The sequence below is a fragment of the Dermacentor albipictus genome, chromosome 1 (assembly GCF_038994185.2).
Source record: "Dermacentor albipictus isolate Rhodes 1998 colony chromosome 1, USDA_Dalb.pri_finalv2, whole genome shotgun sequence".
NCBI classification, from domain to species: Eukaryota; Metazoa; Arthropoda; class Arachnida; order Ixodida; family Ixodidae; genus Dermacentor; species Dermacentor albipictus.
In genome coordinates, this window is record NC_091821.1 from 483,575,070 (window position 1) to 483,590,223 (window position 15,154).

Here is a 15,154-nt window from a genome sequence, read left to right on the forward strand (position 1 = left end):
AAGACGTGTGCTGGAAATTTTGTAGCTAGGCAGATAAATGATGTTATGTATTTAATTTGTTAATAGAGTGTTTTAGGCTTTCTTGCAAACGATTTTATTACTAAATATTACTTGTGGGCTTTCAAAAAATGAGGAGTTGCAGTTAAGCACCCCCCCCCCCCCACACACACACACACACACGTACACACACGCACACACACGTTGACAGCGAACGCTTGGCGACAAGCCATACTGGACACCACTGCGCGTTGCCATGACGATTGGTCCCTAGGCCGGCGTATATTGCCGCAGAAGCCGCCTCTTCTGTGAAGCGGCGGCGCGGCACTTCAAAGCCCGGAGCTATGTGTGCTGTTCATCTCCGCTTCTCCGGTATTGCTGTACGTCGTCGTCTACATTTTCTTTGCTCCTTTATTTCGGCCGTCAAGCCTAAGTGTGTTTGCCTTGCCGCTTAAGCCCACCGGCGCGACAGCCATCTCGTGCGCTGGGCAAGCATATGGGCGTCTCTCTTCGCACACTGGCGTTGCCTTGTGTTGAGCTTCGCCGCAGGGGCCAAACGGTTTGGCGGGGAGACTGCGGGCAGCCGACATCTCAACCTATGGAGCTTGCTGTAGCGTCTGTAAAACAAAATCTAGAACATGAAGCGTGCGAGAGAGAACGAGAAAGCAATTTATGCGTGTATATCTTGAGATTCAATATAGGTCAGCGCGGCAGCTCTGTATCATTGACATTAAGTTTGTTTGGGAAACTCGCGGAATTTCCACAATGACAATCTAAAGTAGCACGACAGGTGACTGAATAAGCAAATCTCTGTATGCAACGTCAAATGGGGGAAAAAGTGGAAAAAGAAAGAATAAATAAGTACACATGACCTCTAGGCCTAGCGGTTCAATGAATTCACAAGGAAGGATGTTCCTCATAAAACCAAGAAGAATAAAGTAGACAGACCTTATGATCGACGTGCATCATTCTTTATGGGCCCTCGTCGTATGCACAATGGAGAGATGATCCCTGGAGGGCCTGCTGCTTCGGCATTTCCACAAAATGTGCTTTCAAATTTGGTGTGGTTTAAAGGTCACGTATGGGGCGCTTGAGCCGTTCTCTCGGTGGTGGCGGCGTGCCGAAATCAGCCGCTATGCAACTCTACGCTTGTGACATATGGAGTGCGGCTCGAGCCAGGAACGCATCCGACCTATAGATCATTGGACACAAAGAAAATTCGAGAAAGAAGTTACTAAAATCAGGGGCATGACAAATCGGTTGTGCGTACGCTCACAGTGAAGGGGAACTTTCGTGAGAGGGAAAAATTGGCATCAATTTTGACTGTAGCACGGAACAAAAACGGAAACCCATCGGGCTGCCAAGAGCATAAGATGCCCGCTGTTACGAACTTCCAACCGGTGCCACCAGTGTTACGAACTTGTACCGCTGCACCACGATTACGGCTTTGTGGTCCCGTAGCGCTCGTCACCCGTTTCGTGACAGAGCGTTGGTAGCGAAGACTCCGAGCCTGGCGTCGATGAGAATAACAAAAGGGACTTTATACATTATATACAGGTTATCATACAGGACATGAACGGATCGGCACTGGGGCCGAGTGCTCACAACAAACGCGACTGTTCTCGCACGACGACGTCCGGCGAAAACGCGTGACACATCTCATCCCAGTCGGGAGCGACACTCTCTCCCGGTGGGTTGGCGGATCCTGTTTTTCAGGCGGCGTGTCGCTGCTTTTATAATCCCGAGGACCATTGTCACTCAAACGGCCCAATACAAAGTCAGCACACGACGGTCGTCCGAGGGGTCCAACCAGCGACCGCGCTGGCCACCCGGTTCAAAGTTCGCGCGCGCGGTGACCTCCAGGCAAGGGAGGTGCGGCGCCGGGCTGTCTGGCACACGCGGACACGTCCAAACACGCTGCTCGCCGAGGCTTCTCCCGCACGACGGCGCAGCATCTTGTCTTGTGAAGGGAGAATTATGGCGCTCGCAGGATAGATTCCGCATCTTGCAGATTCGGAATCCGGGCTTGTGGTAATGGCACAACAGCATCCCCGCCCTCAGATAAGGCGCCGGGAAGACGAGCTGCCTCCACGTGGCTCGGATGCCAGGCGCGCACGTTCGTCAGGCTCGTCCAAGTTCACGTCCAGTGTCGGGACGCCAGGTAACTTCACGTGCCCAGGTCCGACTCGCCAGGACAGTAGCTCTGCTCACCGCGTCGTCGCCAAGGCACCTTGACCAGCTCCGCTCGGGTCGTTCCTAAGACCTTGCTTCTCGCCACTGGTCCCGCTTGGTCGTTCTGCAGCTTGCAAAACCGACCGGCAAAAGGCAACACCCAACACGAACAAGTGCCCTCTGTCTCCCGTCAAACACCAGACAAGGCCATAATTCAAATCAACCTAACTAAATTGCTATCCCTCTTTTTGCTCCCGCTGCAACAAGAGGCAGGTGTACGATCTAGTACACAAGGCTCAAACAACCAGTTTTCAAATTAACAACACAACAAAATAGAAACAATTATTAATCAGCAATAATAATGACAAATAGAATGGTCCCCTTGAAATTGCTTGGACCGAAAACATACTTCTGAGGAAGCAAATAGGTCATTCATTTTTCCCGGTGATATTTTCGCGGAATCCGAAGCTGCTTATATTTGCGACCCTGCTTATCCGTGTAGCGGCGGTACAATAAGCCAGATTCCTTGCCAAATGAAACCCTCTTTTTTTTCACTCCCCGTTTGACGCTCTTCCTCAGATCGGCTAATGAACAGCCTTCCTGTTGCTCGAGAATCAGACTTTCTCTTTCAACTGCAGCCTGCTCCTGCCGGCTGGCGGAAACCGGAGCGAGTGTAGAGCCCGCGTCGCCTAATTGCGGCGTCGAGTCTATATCGCGGCTAGCACTGCACGCGTCACTCCCACTCACTTCCAGGACCCGCTCGTCTAGGCCAGCCTCCGAGCTCTGCCTCTCCCGTGACCGCTCGCCACTCAAGTTACCGTGATCGGTCGGTGTGCCGCACCGCCTTTCGCTCACCGACGCTAAGTCAAGTTCCCTCGACAGCGGGCGCGCTTTGGATCGCGTGGGGGCCATGTACGCCACGTCGGCAAAGAATGATTTGCCCTGATCCCTCAGCAGCTGCTCCGAGCTATTTGAGAAGAGGTAGGAAAATTGCTCCGGGAGGGCGGCTGACACAGCGGCTTCGGTGTTAAGTTTCCCAAACTCTCCTTCAATGATAACCGTTGCGATCGGTAAACAGACACTCTCCTTCTCGGCCACTTGCCGTATCCTAACGCACTCTCCCGTAAAATCACTCGAGGAGACGAAAGACGGGTGAACAACGTCCATAGTTGCTGCAGAGTCCCGCAGTGCTCGGCACTTCTTGCCGTTTACCTTAATTTCCTGCACATAGGGCTCCAATAGACGTATGTTCTTGTGAGTTTCCTGTATCGTTGCAAAAGCAATTCTCTCTGGGCAGCTTGCAGCGATGTGCCCTTGCTTTTTGCAATTGTAGCAGGTTAACGGTTTCCGTTTTTCAAAAGAACGCGTCATTTCGTTTCGCTGTTTCGGACCATCGTCATCATTCTGAGATGCATTCTGTCCATCCCTTACAGTTTCTTTGGGAAGGGTCTCGTCGTCCCGAAACTCGCGACGCGTGATTTCCTTCCGTTCGTCGGGCTTCCCGGAAAACCCATCTCTTCTATCAGCTTTTTCTACGCGCACTGCCTTGCTGTGCAAGCTGCGGCGGGTGTAATACTCTTCCGCTAACTCTGCTGCCTTGTTTAGCTTAACCTCCTTTAGCCTATCTTGCAGCCAGAGCCGGACATCCTCATCAATGCAACGGTAGAACTGCTCCAACGCGATGCATTCGACAATTTTGTCGCGGTCGTCGTAAACCTCTTCGCCCTTCAGCCATTCCACCAGGTCGGCTTTTAGACGAAACGCGAAGTCAACATTCGACTCCTTACCCTTTTTTGCATACCGGAACCTCTGCCGGAAAGCTTCGGGCGACAATTTGTACTTACGCAGTAGCGCTTCCTTCACATCACTGTAGCTCTCAAACGCCTCTTTCGATAAGCAAGTTATTACGTTTGATGCCTCCCCAGGAAGCAACGCTAACAGATTCTGTGCCCAAAGGGATCGCTCAATGCTATTCCGTTCACACACGTGCTCAAATTTCACGAGGTATTTGGCCATATCCTCTCCGACGACAAAGGGTGGAAGTTGATCGCGTATTCTGGGAACATTAGAAGTGAGACTAGGCGCTCGCGAGCTATTTCGGGTCTCCAGCTCTTTCATTTTAAGCTCGTGCTCACGCATCTCTCTCCTTTCCTCCTTTTCCTCCTCGCGACGTTGCTGTTCTCTCCTTTCCTCCTTTTCCTCCTCGCGACGTTGCTGTTCTCTCCTTTCCTCCTTTTCCTCTTCGCGACGTTCATTGATACCCGCCAAGGCCTCAGCGGCTTCCTCAGCCGTTACGTCCCCAGTCCTCATGACCTCAAGGATCGCATTCTTTCTTTTGGTTGAGCCCAACTCAATGCCCAACTCCTCACAAATTTCGAGAAGTTCCTTCACCTTGTACTTCTCCATCGTTCACACTGTCTTCCTGCTGTTTACCCTTTTTGAATATACCTGCCGTACGCTACTATAACCCTACTAGTAAGACATATGCAAGTATTTCACACACTGCCCTGTTTACCCCCTCAGCATCCCCTGGTTTTCAAAACACTCTTACTAGGCTTGAAACACACAAGGTTATCACAATGCAACACCAAATCCTTCCCTAAGCTACTATAACCTGTGTCAGAGAAAGTCTGGTGTTAGAGGTAAACTTCAGGCACTCACCGCGCCGAGGTAGCTGATGCCGGTCAATCCCGTAGCTGCCATCCAGTGTTACGACACCCAACCGGTGCCACCAGTGTTACGAACTTGTACCGCTGCACCACGATTACGGCTTTGTGGTCCCGTAGCGCTCGTCACCCGTTTCGTGACAGAGCGTTGGTAGCGAAGACTCCGAGCCTGGCGTCGATGAGAATAACAAAAGGGACTTTATACATTATATACAGGTTATCATACAGGACATGAACGGATCGGCACTGGGGCCGAGTGCTCACAACAAACGCGACTGTTCTCGCACGACGACGTCCGGCGAAAACGCGTGACACATCTCACCCCAGTCGGGAGCGACACTCTCTCCCGGTGGGTTGGCGGATCCTGTTTTTCAGGCGGCGTGTCGCTGCTTTTATAATCCCGAGGACCATTGTCACTCAAACGGCCCAATACAAAGTCAGCACACGACGGTCGTCCGAGGGGTCCAACCAGCGACCGCGCTGGCCACCCGGTTCAAAGTTCGCGCGCGCGGTGACCTCCAGGCAAGGGAGGTGCGGCGCCGGGCTGTCTGGCACACGCGGACACGTCCAAACACGCTGCTCGCCGAGGCTTCTCCCGCACGACGGCGCAGCATCTTGTCTTGTGAAGGGAGAATTATGGCGCTCGCAGGATAGATTCCGCATCTTGCAGATTCGGAATCCGGGCTTGTGGTAATGGCACAACACCGCACGCCATGTTCGGAAGCCACTTTGTCTACTCTCGGTGCAAGGGCGAAATGAGAGCATGCAAGGGTGATCCGAAATGGCTGTTGGTTTCCCATGAGTTCAGTGCTCGTAGTCACGTGATCTGCTGAGTTTCGGGGACATGGCGCACCTGAAGTGGCGAAAGGAGCGGCAGCACAATATTTTTGCTTTGGGACAATGATGTGCGATTTCCGAGCCGGGACTCCTCCCATGGACATCGAACCAATTATGTTCATGAGTGCCTTTCCAGTCCTGCCATCGCACTTGGTAAGCCAGTAAGTGAATGTTTGTGAAGCGTATACGGCCCATGAAATTACGATCTTTATTTCGTGTAATAGCATATAGTACTGTGTATCGCTATGAATGCTTTGTCTTTCGAACGAAACTAGGAACTATTTTTTTTTATTTGAATATCATTCTTATGCAAAAGAAAAAAAATGAAAAAAAGTGCCCATTCAGAAATGAACGACCAATTTTATGAGCATGAAATTTGGGGATCTCACAAGAATTATGCCGAGGCATCAGGCAATGTGAAAAATGCCGTCTAAGCAAGGCAGATGCTTTACTATTCAACCACCAAAGTTGCTCAAACAAGGATGAAGCTCTTGATTGATATCAGATTGTTTTAGGAGTTACAGTGCAAACAAAAGTCACGCAACATCTCATTCGCAGCGCATGTCTTTTATCGTAAATCTTCTCAGACTGCGAAAAAGTGCAAAACAATGTTAGTGCTCAGAATCTCGGAGTGATGTAATTACACCGGTAACGCCCTTTACGGGAAACGCATTGGCGTCTGTGCGATGTCATTACAGGCCTTAAACGGCATGTGAGAGCTCTTAATGGTGCCAAAAGTATTGGCGCACTCGCGCGTGCTGCATCAGCGTATAGTCGCACCTGCGTGTAATTAGAACAGCGTCAGGCGAGTACAAGCGCCAAGTTAAACCTTGCTGTCACTGCCAGTGCCTCGTCTTCTGCCAATATCTTATTTACAAATATTCGAAAACCTCGATCCTGAGTCACTCAATAAAGGAAACTAACATAAAGTCGCAGTTTCACCCGAAAGCCGAAGCATAGCAAATTAGGGGACAGCCATACGAAGTAAGGCTAGTACTTTTATAGGCCGTGTCAACTTCTGAACACTCGCTTTCTACGTAAATTAACAAGCATGGTGTGAATGCACACTCGATGACCGCGAACACTCGCTGTCAAAACGCTCGCGTGAGGAAACGCGGCAGCAACAGCGCGCGAAGTGATCTTCGTGCTGTCTATCGTTTCAATGCTAGGTGAGCGCCGACAACATGCGCACAGTGGGCACAAAGCTAGCAGTTGCCGACGCACCTAGACTCGGGCCCCAAGGGAGATCACTCACTCTAGGTTCGGCCGCGCGACCGCGCCATCCCCCTCCCTCCCCTCTCGCCAGTGCCTCGCGAGCCATGGAAGACGGTGCGCTTCCTCTCCCCTTCTGTCCCTCTCGCGCGGGCGAGATTCAGCCGCGACCGTCGTCTTCCCTCGCACTCTTTCAGTCCCACATACTGTTGTGCCATTACCACAAGCCCGGATTCCGAATCTGCAAGATGCAGAATCTATCCTGCGAGCGCCATAATTCTCCCTTCACAAGTCAAGATGCTGCGCCTTCGTGCGGGAGACGCCTCGGCGAGCAGCGTGTTTGGACGTGTCCGCGTGTGCCAGACAGCCCGGCGCCGCACCTCCCTTTGCCTGGAGGTCACCGCGCGCGCGAACTTTGAACCGGGTGGCCAGCGCGGTCGCTGGTTGGACCCCTCGGACGACCGTCGTGTGCTGACTTTGTATTGGGCCGTTTGAGTGACAATGGTCCTCGGGGATTATAAAAGCAGCGACAGGCCGCCTCGAAAACAGGATCCGCCAACCCACCGGGAGAGAGTGTCGCTCCCGACTGGGGTGAGATGTGTCACGCGTTTTCGCCGGACGTCGTCGTGCGAGAACAGTCGCGTTTGTTGTGAGCACTCGGCCCCAGTGCCGACCCGTTTATGTCCTGTATGATAACCTGTATATAATGTATAAAGTCCCTTTTGTTATTCTCATCGACGCCAGGCTCGGAGTCTTCGCTACCAACGCTCTGTCACGAAACGGGTGACGAGCGCTACGGGACCACAAAGCCGTAATCGTGGTGCAGCGGTACAAGTTCGTAACACTGGTGGCACCGGTTGGGTGTCGTAACACTGGCGGCACCGGTTGGAAGTTCGTAACACTGGTGGCACCGGTTGGAAGTTCGTAACAATACAGCATAGGGCGCGGCGGCGACAGTGTTGTCGCACTTGGACTTTACACGGAACCTCACGGCGACGGCAGTAATGCACTTGGAGTGTCCATATAATTGCTATCACAAAAAATAAACAGAAGGTAAGGTACGAAAGGGATAAGCAGTAAAAAAATTCGCCTTTAGCAGTGGAACGCGATATCATTCAAAGATACGTGTCTGCTTGACACGCTTCCCGGCAATCGGAGCTATCTTGCAGATGCGCGGAGGCGAGCGCGATCTGGATGGTGTTGTGTACCTCTAGCCCCCGTATGCATCCCCCGCATGCGTTCCCAGGGTGAAGCAGTGTGCCCTGGCCAGCTTACGTCCGTCTCACGACTAGTGGACAGGAATGCGTGGGCCGATCCTCGAGGTAGTAAAATACAGGGCCGTTCCCAGGGGTGGTAGCCTGGCCGGCTGAAGGCTCGTTCACACTAGGCCACCGTGCACTAGACCAACACGTCACCGATTTCAGTCTGCCGACTGTTACGGTTCACTTTTCGCGCCAACGAAGGGAACAAATGCCAAACGCCCGGGACACGGCTTGTCTAATCGTCACGCTCGTCAACACAACAACAATTTTCCGTCGGGTGTGTGCGCGCGCGGAACGCACAAATCCTCCACTCTTTACGGACGCTCAACGCGTCTACGCCAAGGAGCGGATTTCCTCCCGTGGCCCCCTGTGTAGGTTGCCCCGACGTGCCCTGACAAGGGCCTCTACCAGGGGGCAGCAGAGAATGAGGATGCCCGGATGGTGGACAGTATAAGAAAGCCAGCGAGCCGCCACTTGCGATCGCATCTTTTCTCTCCTTGCGTTCAAGTGCACACACGCTGAATGTTTCTATATATTTTTTTCTTTGGAGCGCACCGCTTGGCCCGCTGACATCCCTATCACGGCACGTGGACATGAATGCGCGGGCCGATCGCGGAGATTGCACAATACCGGGCCGACCCGCGGTGGAGGTGAAATAGGCTTCAAGCACTCCGCCAACTTCCAAAAATAAGTTTATTATCCTAGGTCCAAATAGAACCACATAAATCCGGCGTTGTAAGAAAAACACTATACACACATATATAAGAAAGTGCACTTAGTGTAGCAAGCGGGACTTCATGCGCTTTATTATAGATTCTGTTTGACGAATCAGGAGAGGGGCAAAGAGGGTGGCGAAGGCGCGTTGTTACGAACTTGCACCGCTGCACCACGATTACGGCTTTGTGGTCCCGTAGCGCTCGTCACCCGTTTCGTGACAGAGCGTTGGTAGCGAAGACTCCGAGCCTGGCGTCGATGAGAATAACAAAAGGGACTTTATACATTATATACAGGTTATCATACAGGACATGAACGGGTCGGCACTGGGGCCGAGTGCTCACAACAAACGCGACTGTTCTCGCACGACGACGTCCGGCGAAAACGCGTGACACATCTCACCCCAGTCGGGAGCGACACTCTCTCCCGGTGGGGTCGGCGGATCCTGTTTTTCAGGCGGCGTGTCGCTGCTTTTATAATCCCCGAGGACCATTGTCACTCAAACGGCCCAATACAAAGTCAGCACACGACGGTCGTCCGAGGGGTCCAACCAGCGACCGCGCTGGCCACCCGGTTCAAAGTTCGCGCGCGCGGTGACCTCCAGGCAAAGGGAGGTGCGGCGCCGGGCTGTCTGGCACACGCGGACACGTCCAAACACGCTGCTCGCCGAGGCTTCTCCCGCACGACGGCGCAGCATCTTGACTTGTGAAGGGAGAATTATGGCGCTCGCAGGATAGATTCTGCATCTTGCAGATTCGGAATCCGGGCTTGTGGTAATGGCACAACAGCATCCCCGCCCTCAGATAAGGCGCCGGGAAGACGAGCTGCCTCCACGTGGCTCGGATGCCAGGCGCGCACGTTCGTCAGGCTCGTCCAAGTTCACGTCCAGTGTCGGGACGCCAGGTAACTTCACGTGCCCAGGTCCGACTCGCCAGGACAGGAGCTCTGCTCACCGCGTCGTCGCCAAGGCACCTTGACCAGCTCCGCTCGGGTCGTTCCTAAGACCTTGCTTCTCGCCACTGGTCCCGCTTGGTCGTTCTGCAGCTTGCAAAACCGACCGGCAAAAGGCAACACCCAACACGAACAAGTGCCCTCTGTCTCCCGTCAAACACCAGACAAGGCCATAATCCAAATCAACCTAACTAAATCGCTATCCCTCTTTTTGCTCCCGCTGCAACAAGAGGCAGGTGTACGATCTAGCACACAAGGCTCAAACAATCAGTTTTCAAATCAACAACACAACAAAATAGAAACAATTATTAATCAGCAATAATAATTACAAATAGAATGGTCCCCTTGAAATCGCTTTGGACCGAAAACATACTTCTGAGGAAGCAAATGAGGTCATTCATTTTTCCCGGCGATATTTTCGCGGAATCCGAAGCTGCTTATATTTGCGACCCTGCTTATCCGTGTAGCGGCGGTACAATAAGCCAGATTCCTTGCCAAATGAAACCCCCTTTTTTTTCACTCCCCGTTTGACGCTCTTCCTCAGATCGGCTAATGAACAGTCTTCCTGTTGCTCGCGAATCAGACTTTCTCTTTCAACTGCAGCCTGCTCCTGCCGGCTGGCGGAAACCGGAGCGAGTGTGGAGCCCGCGTCGCCTAATTGCGGCGTCGAGTCTATATCGCGGCTAGCACTGCACGCGTCACTCCCACTCACTTCCAGGACCCGCTCGTCTAGGCCAGCCTCCGAGCTCTGCCTCTCCCGTGACTGCTCGCCACTCAAGTTACCGTGATCGGTCCGTGTGCCGCACCGCCTTTCGCTCACCGACGCTAAGTCAAGTTCCCTCGACAGCGGGCGCGCTTTGGATCGCGTGGGGGCCATGTACGCCACGTCGGCGAAGAATGATTTGCCCTGATCCCTTAGCAGCTGCTCCGAGCTATTTGAGAAGAGGTAGGAAAATTGCTCCGGGAGGGCGGCTGACACAGCGGCTTCGGTGTTAAGTTTTCCAAACTCTCCTTCAATGATAACCGTTGCGATCGGTAAACAGACACTCTCCTTCTCGGCCACTTGCCGTATCCTAACGCACTCTCCCGTAAAATCACTCGAGGAGACGAAAGACGGGTGAACAACGTCCATAGTTGCTGCAGAGTCCCGCAGTGCTCGGCACTTCTTGCCGTTTACCTTAATTTCCTGCACATAGGGCTCCAATAGACGTATGTTCTTGTGAGTTTCCTGTATCGTTGCAAAAGCAATTCTCTCTGGGCAGCTTGCAGCGATGTGCCCTTGCTTTTTGCAATTGTAGCAGGTTAACGGTTTCCGTTTTTCAAAAGAACGCGTCATTTCGTTTCGCTGTTTCGGACCATCGTCATCATTCTGAGATGTATTCTGCCCTTCCCTTACAGTTTCTTTGGTAAGGGATTCGTCGTCCCGAAACTCGCGACGCGTGATTTCCTTCCGTTCGTCGGGCTTCCCGTAAAACCCATCTCTTCTATCTGCTTTTTCTATGCGCACTGCCTTGCTGTGCAAGCTGCGGCGGGTGTAATACTCTTCCGCTAACTCTGCTGCCTTGTTTAGCTTAACCTCCTTTAGCCTATCTTGCAGCCAGAGCCGGACATCCTCATCAATGCAACGGTAGAACTGCTCCAACGCGATGCATTCGACAATTTTGTCGCGGTCGTCGTAAACCTCTTCGCCCTTCAGCCATTCCACCAGGTCGGCTTTTAGACGAAACGCGAAGTCAACATTCGACTCCTTACCCTTTTTTGCATACCGGAACCTCTGCCGGAAAGCTTCGGGCGACAATTTGTACTTCCGCAGTAGCGCTTCCTTCACATCACTGTAGCTCTCAAACGCCTCTTTCGATAAGCAAGTTATTACGTCTGATGCCTCCCCAGGAAGCAACGCTAACAGATTCTGTGCCCAGAGGGATCGCTCAATGCTATTCCGTTCGCACACGTGCTCAAATTTCACGAGGTATTTGGCCATATCCTCTCCGACGACAAAGGGTGGAAGTTGATCGCGTATTCTGGGAACATTAGAAGTGAGACTAGGCGCTGGCGAGCTATTTCGGGTCTCCAACTCTTTCATTTTAAGCTCGTGCTCACGAATCTCTCTCCTTTCCTCCATGCAACGTTCCTTCTCCCTCTTTTCCTCCTCGCGACGTTGCTGTTCTCTCCTTTCCTCCTTTTCCTCTTCGCGACGTTCCTGTTCTCTCCTTTCCTCCCTTTCCCGTCGTTCATTGATATCCGCCCAGGCCTCTGCGGCTTCCTCCGCCGTTACGTCCCCAGTCCTCATGACCTCAAGGATCGCATTCTTTCTTTTAGTTGAGCCCAACTCAATGCCCAACTCCTCACAAATTTCGAGAAGTTCCTTCACCTTGTACTTCTCCATCGTTCACACTGTCGTCCTGCTGTTTACCCTTTTTGAATATACCTGCCGTACGCTACTATAACACTACTAGTAACACATATGCAAGTATATCACACATTGCCCTGTTTACCCCCTCAGCATCCCCTGGTTTTCAAAACACTCTTACTAGGCTTGAAACACACAAGGTTATCACAATGCAACCCCAAATCCTTCCTTAAGCTACTATAACCTGTGTCAAAGAAAGTCTGGTGTTTGAGGTAAACTTCAGGCACTCACCGCGCCGAGGTAGCTGATGCCGGTCAATCCCGTAGCTGCCATCCAGTGTTACGGACATCCCAACCGGTGCCACCAGCGTTACGAACTTTCCAACCGGTGCCACCACTGTCACGACATCCAACCGGTGCCGCCAGTGTTACGAACTTGCACCGCTGCACCACGATTACGGCTTTGTGGTCCCGTAGCGCTCGTCACCCGTTTCGTGACAGAGCGTTGGTAGCGAAGACTCCGAGCCTGGCGTCGATGAGAATAACAAAAGGGACTTTATACATTATATACAGGTTATCATACAGGACATGAACGGGTCGGCACTGGGGCCGAGTGCTCACAACAAACGCGACTGTTCTCGCACGACGACGTCCGGCGAAAACGCGTGACACATCTCACCCCAGTCGGGAGCGACACTCTCTCCCGGTGGGGTCGGCGGATCCTGTTTTTCAGGCGGCGTGTCGCTGCTTTTATAATCCCCGAGGACCATTGTCACTCAAACGGCCCAATACAAAGCCAGCACACGACGGTCGTCCGAGGGGTCCAACCAGCGACCGCGCTGGCCACCCGGTTCAAAGTTCGCGCGCGCGGTGACCTCCAGGCAAAGGGAGGTGCGGCGCCGGGCTGTCTGGCACACGCGGACACGTCCAAACACGCTGCTCGCCGAGGCTTCTCCCGCACGAAGGCGCAGCATCTTGACTTGTGAAGGGAGAATTATGGCGCTCGCAGGATAGATTCTGCATCTTGCAGATTCGGAATCCGGGCTTGTGGTAATGGCACAACAGCGTGTACACGTGACTTGCGCTTCTGCGCTTACAACGTCACGCGCGTCGAGGTGCCGGCGCGACTGCAGTAGCGGTTGCGGCAGATGCCTGGGAGGTGTCGTGACCGCGGCATCGCTTGTGTCGGCGTAGTGTGGTGCCGTAAAAATAAATATGTATGATTTCATAACGTATGCAGCCCATGCACGCAACCTAAACAGCTTCGCTGGTAATCCATCCCCATATGAATGGTGCGGCCCCACGAATTTGTTTATTTTCACAGAATACGGTCAAGTCGAAAGAAGTTGTACAGAAGCAGCTGCTGATTAGTTTTTCTTTGTTTTCATCGAAGAGGCGGAATGCTTACGCCAACAATAATTCTGCCACTAGGTGGCTGGCAAGTCCCGGCAATCGGTGCACGCGAGACAGAAATGCAAAATCGTCCGCATGTGCTAAAGAAAAAAGACTAATCCGGCAGAGACAATTAAGACTTCTTATGTGTGGGAATGTGAAAGCATTACACCGTTTGCAGACTTCGGAATGTCGTGAGCGCGCTCATTTTGTACACTCACGACGGGGCGCCACCTCCTCCCCATTGGCGGCGCCATCACGAGCCTAATGACGCATGCACTAGGCCACACCTTTAGTCAGTCAGGTGGCTTCGACGTGACGTGTGCAATGAAATGAGGCACACACTAGGCACATCTTTAGTCAGCCACAGCGTAGGAGCCGCCGTTGCGTCGGGGAAGCGTGCTCGTGTCGCACCTTGTAGGTGCGGGTTCGATTCCCCCTCCGGCCGAAATTTGTGAAATTTCGTTTTCAAGGATATTATTTTAAGTTGTTTACAGGAACCTCCCTGAGAAATTTGACGTCCATTCAAGCACTTTTTGACGTGCTTTTACTTCTTAAGAACTGATTTAAGTGTAAGGGAAACAAGGACGAAAAAGCACATACACACAGATACAGTAAAATGCGTCTATGGTGTGCATTTCTCGTTTGCAATTTCGATGCGCTTGAAACAGTTATTAAATACGGAATACCAACGTGCCCAGGGTGACACATTGCTGTGCGTTTACTGTTTGCGGCGTGGGTAATTTTGGTGCCATCTTTCGGTCACGCCGCCGGATTTTCGCTTAATGTTGCATATAATGCAGAAAAAAAAATCTGAATGAGGAAACAACGACCACCTTCAGCAGTATTTTCCTTTTTTAACGGTAGCGGCGATTCGCATAACCGAACGGCAGCTAATACCGATAGCGAACCAGTTGGTACCGCGGCACTGATGAATAGTACGCCCTCTGGAGACAAGATACAACTGAAGAGCTTTGCCGAGCGTGGTCCGAAGTCTCGGAGGAATAACGGCGCTCCAGTCGAGGAACCCGGCTGGGCTTCCGCTGCCAGCGGAGACGGCGTGCGAAATCCGTTTCATCTATTCTCCATCTCGTCAACCCTTTGCAGTGCAGCAGAAGCTACGTGCCCCGTAAGCCAAAAAAAGGAATAGAGAACAGGAAGAAGCGTTTCTGCGTTGTCGGCCTACGATCGCCCACCGTGCAACGCCGACTAAAGGATGCTTGACGGGGAGGTCAGCAGAGTACAATAGGTGAGCCCACTTCCTATCTTAGAACACGCCGCCCACTCTAGTTGTAGGAGAGCTTTCTCCCTTCTTTCTCACCCCTAAATCTCCTTTCGCCTGTGTAGGGTAGCAAACCTAGCGCGGTTGTTGAGCTCCCTAGCTTTTCTCTATCTCCTCTTCCTTTCAGTGAGGAAACGCAAGAGACTTGCGATCAGTTTGCGTACGCAAGCCGCTTAGTTCCCAGCAAAACCCAAGCAGACTTTGGATTCTTGGGTATAGAAGCCCGTTTGCGTACCCTTACCTAAATCTCTCTAATGATTGGCTCACGCGGCTTATATGCGCACTGCGCGGAATTGGCGACACGGAGCTTTGTGATGAGG

At 52.4% G+C, this 15,154-nt stretch overlaps 1 long non-coding RNA gene across 1 annotated transcript in view; it reads right to left on the minus strand.

Annotated features, from left to right (window-relative positions):
• Positions 1 to 280: 280 nt before the first annotated feature.
• The window catches only part of LOC135901648 (uncharacterized), a 42,913-nt gene continuing 28,039 nt past the window's right edge, over positions 281 to 15,154 (minus strand). Inside the window, exons 2-3 of the long non-coding RNA XR_010564206.1 lie at positions 946 to 1,189; positions 281 to 614 (exon numbers count right to left, since the gene is read on the minus strand). This is a non-coding gene — a long non-coding RNA (uncharacterized lncRNA). The remainder of the gene's footprint in view (positions 615 to 945; positions 1,190 to 15,154) is intronic.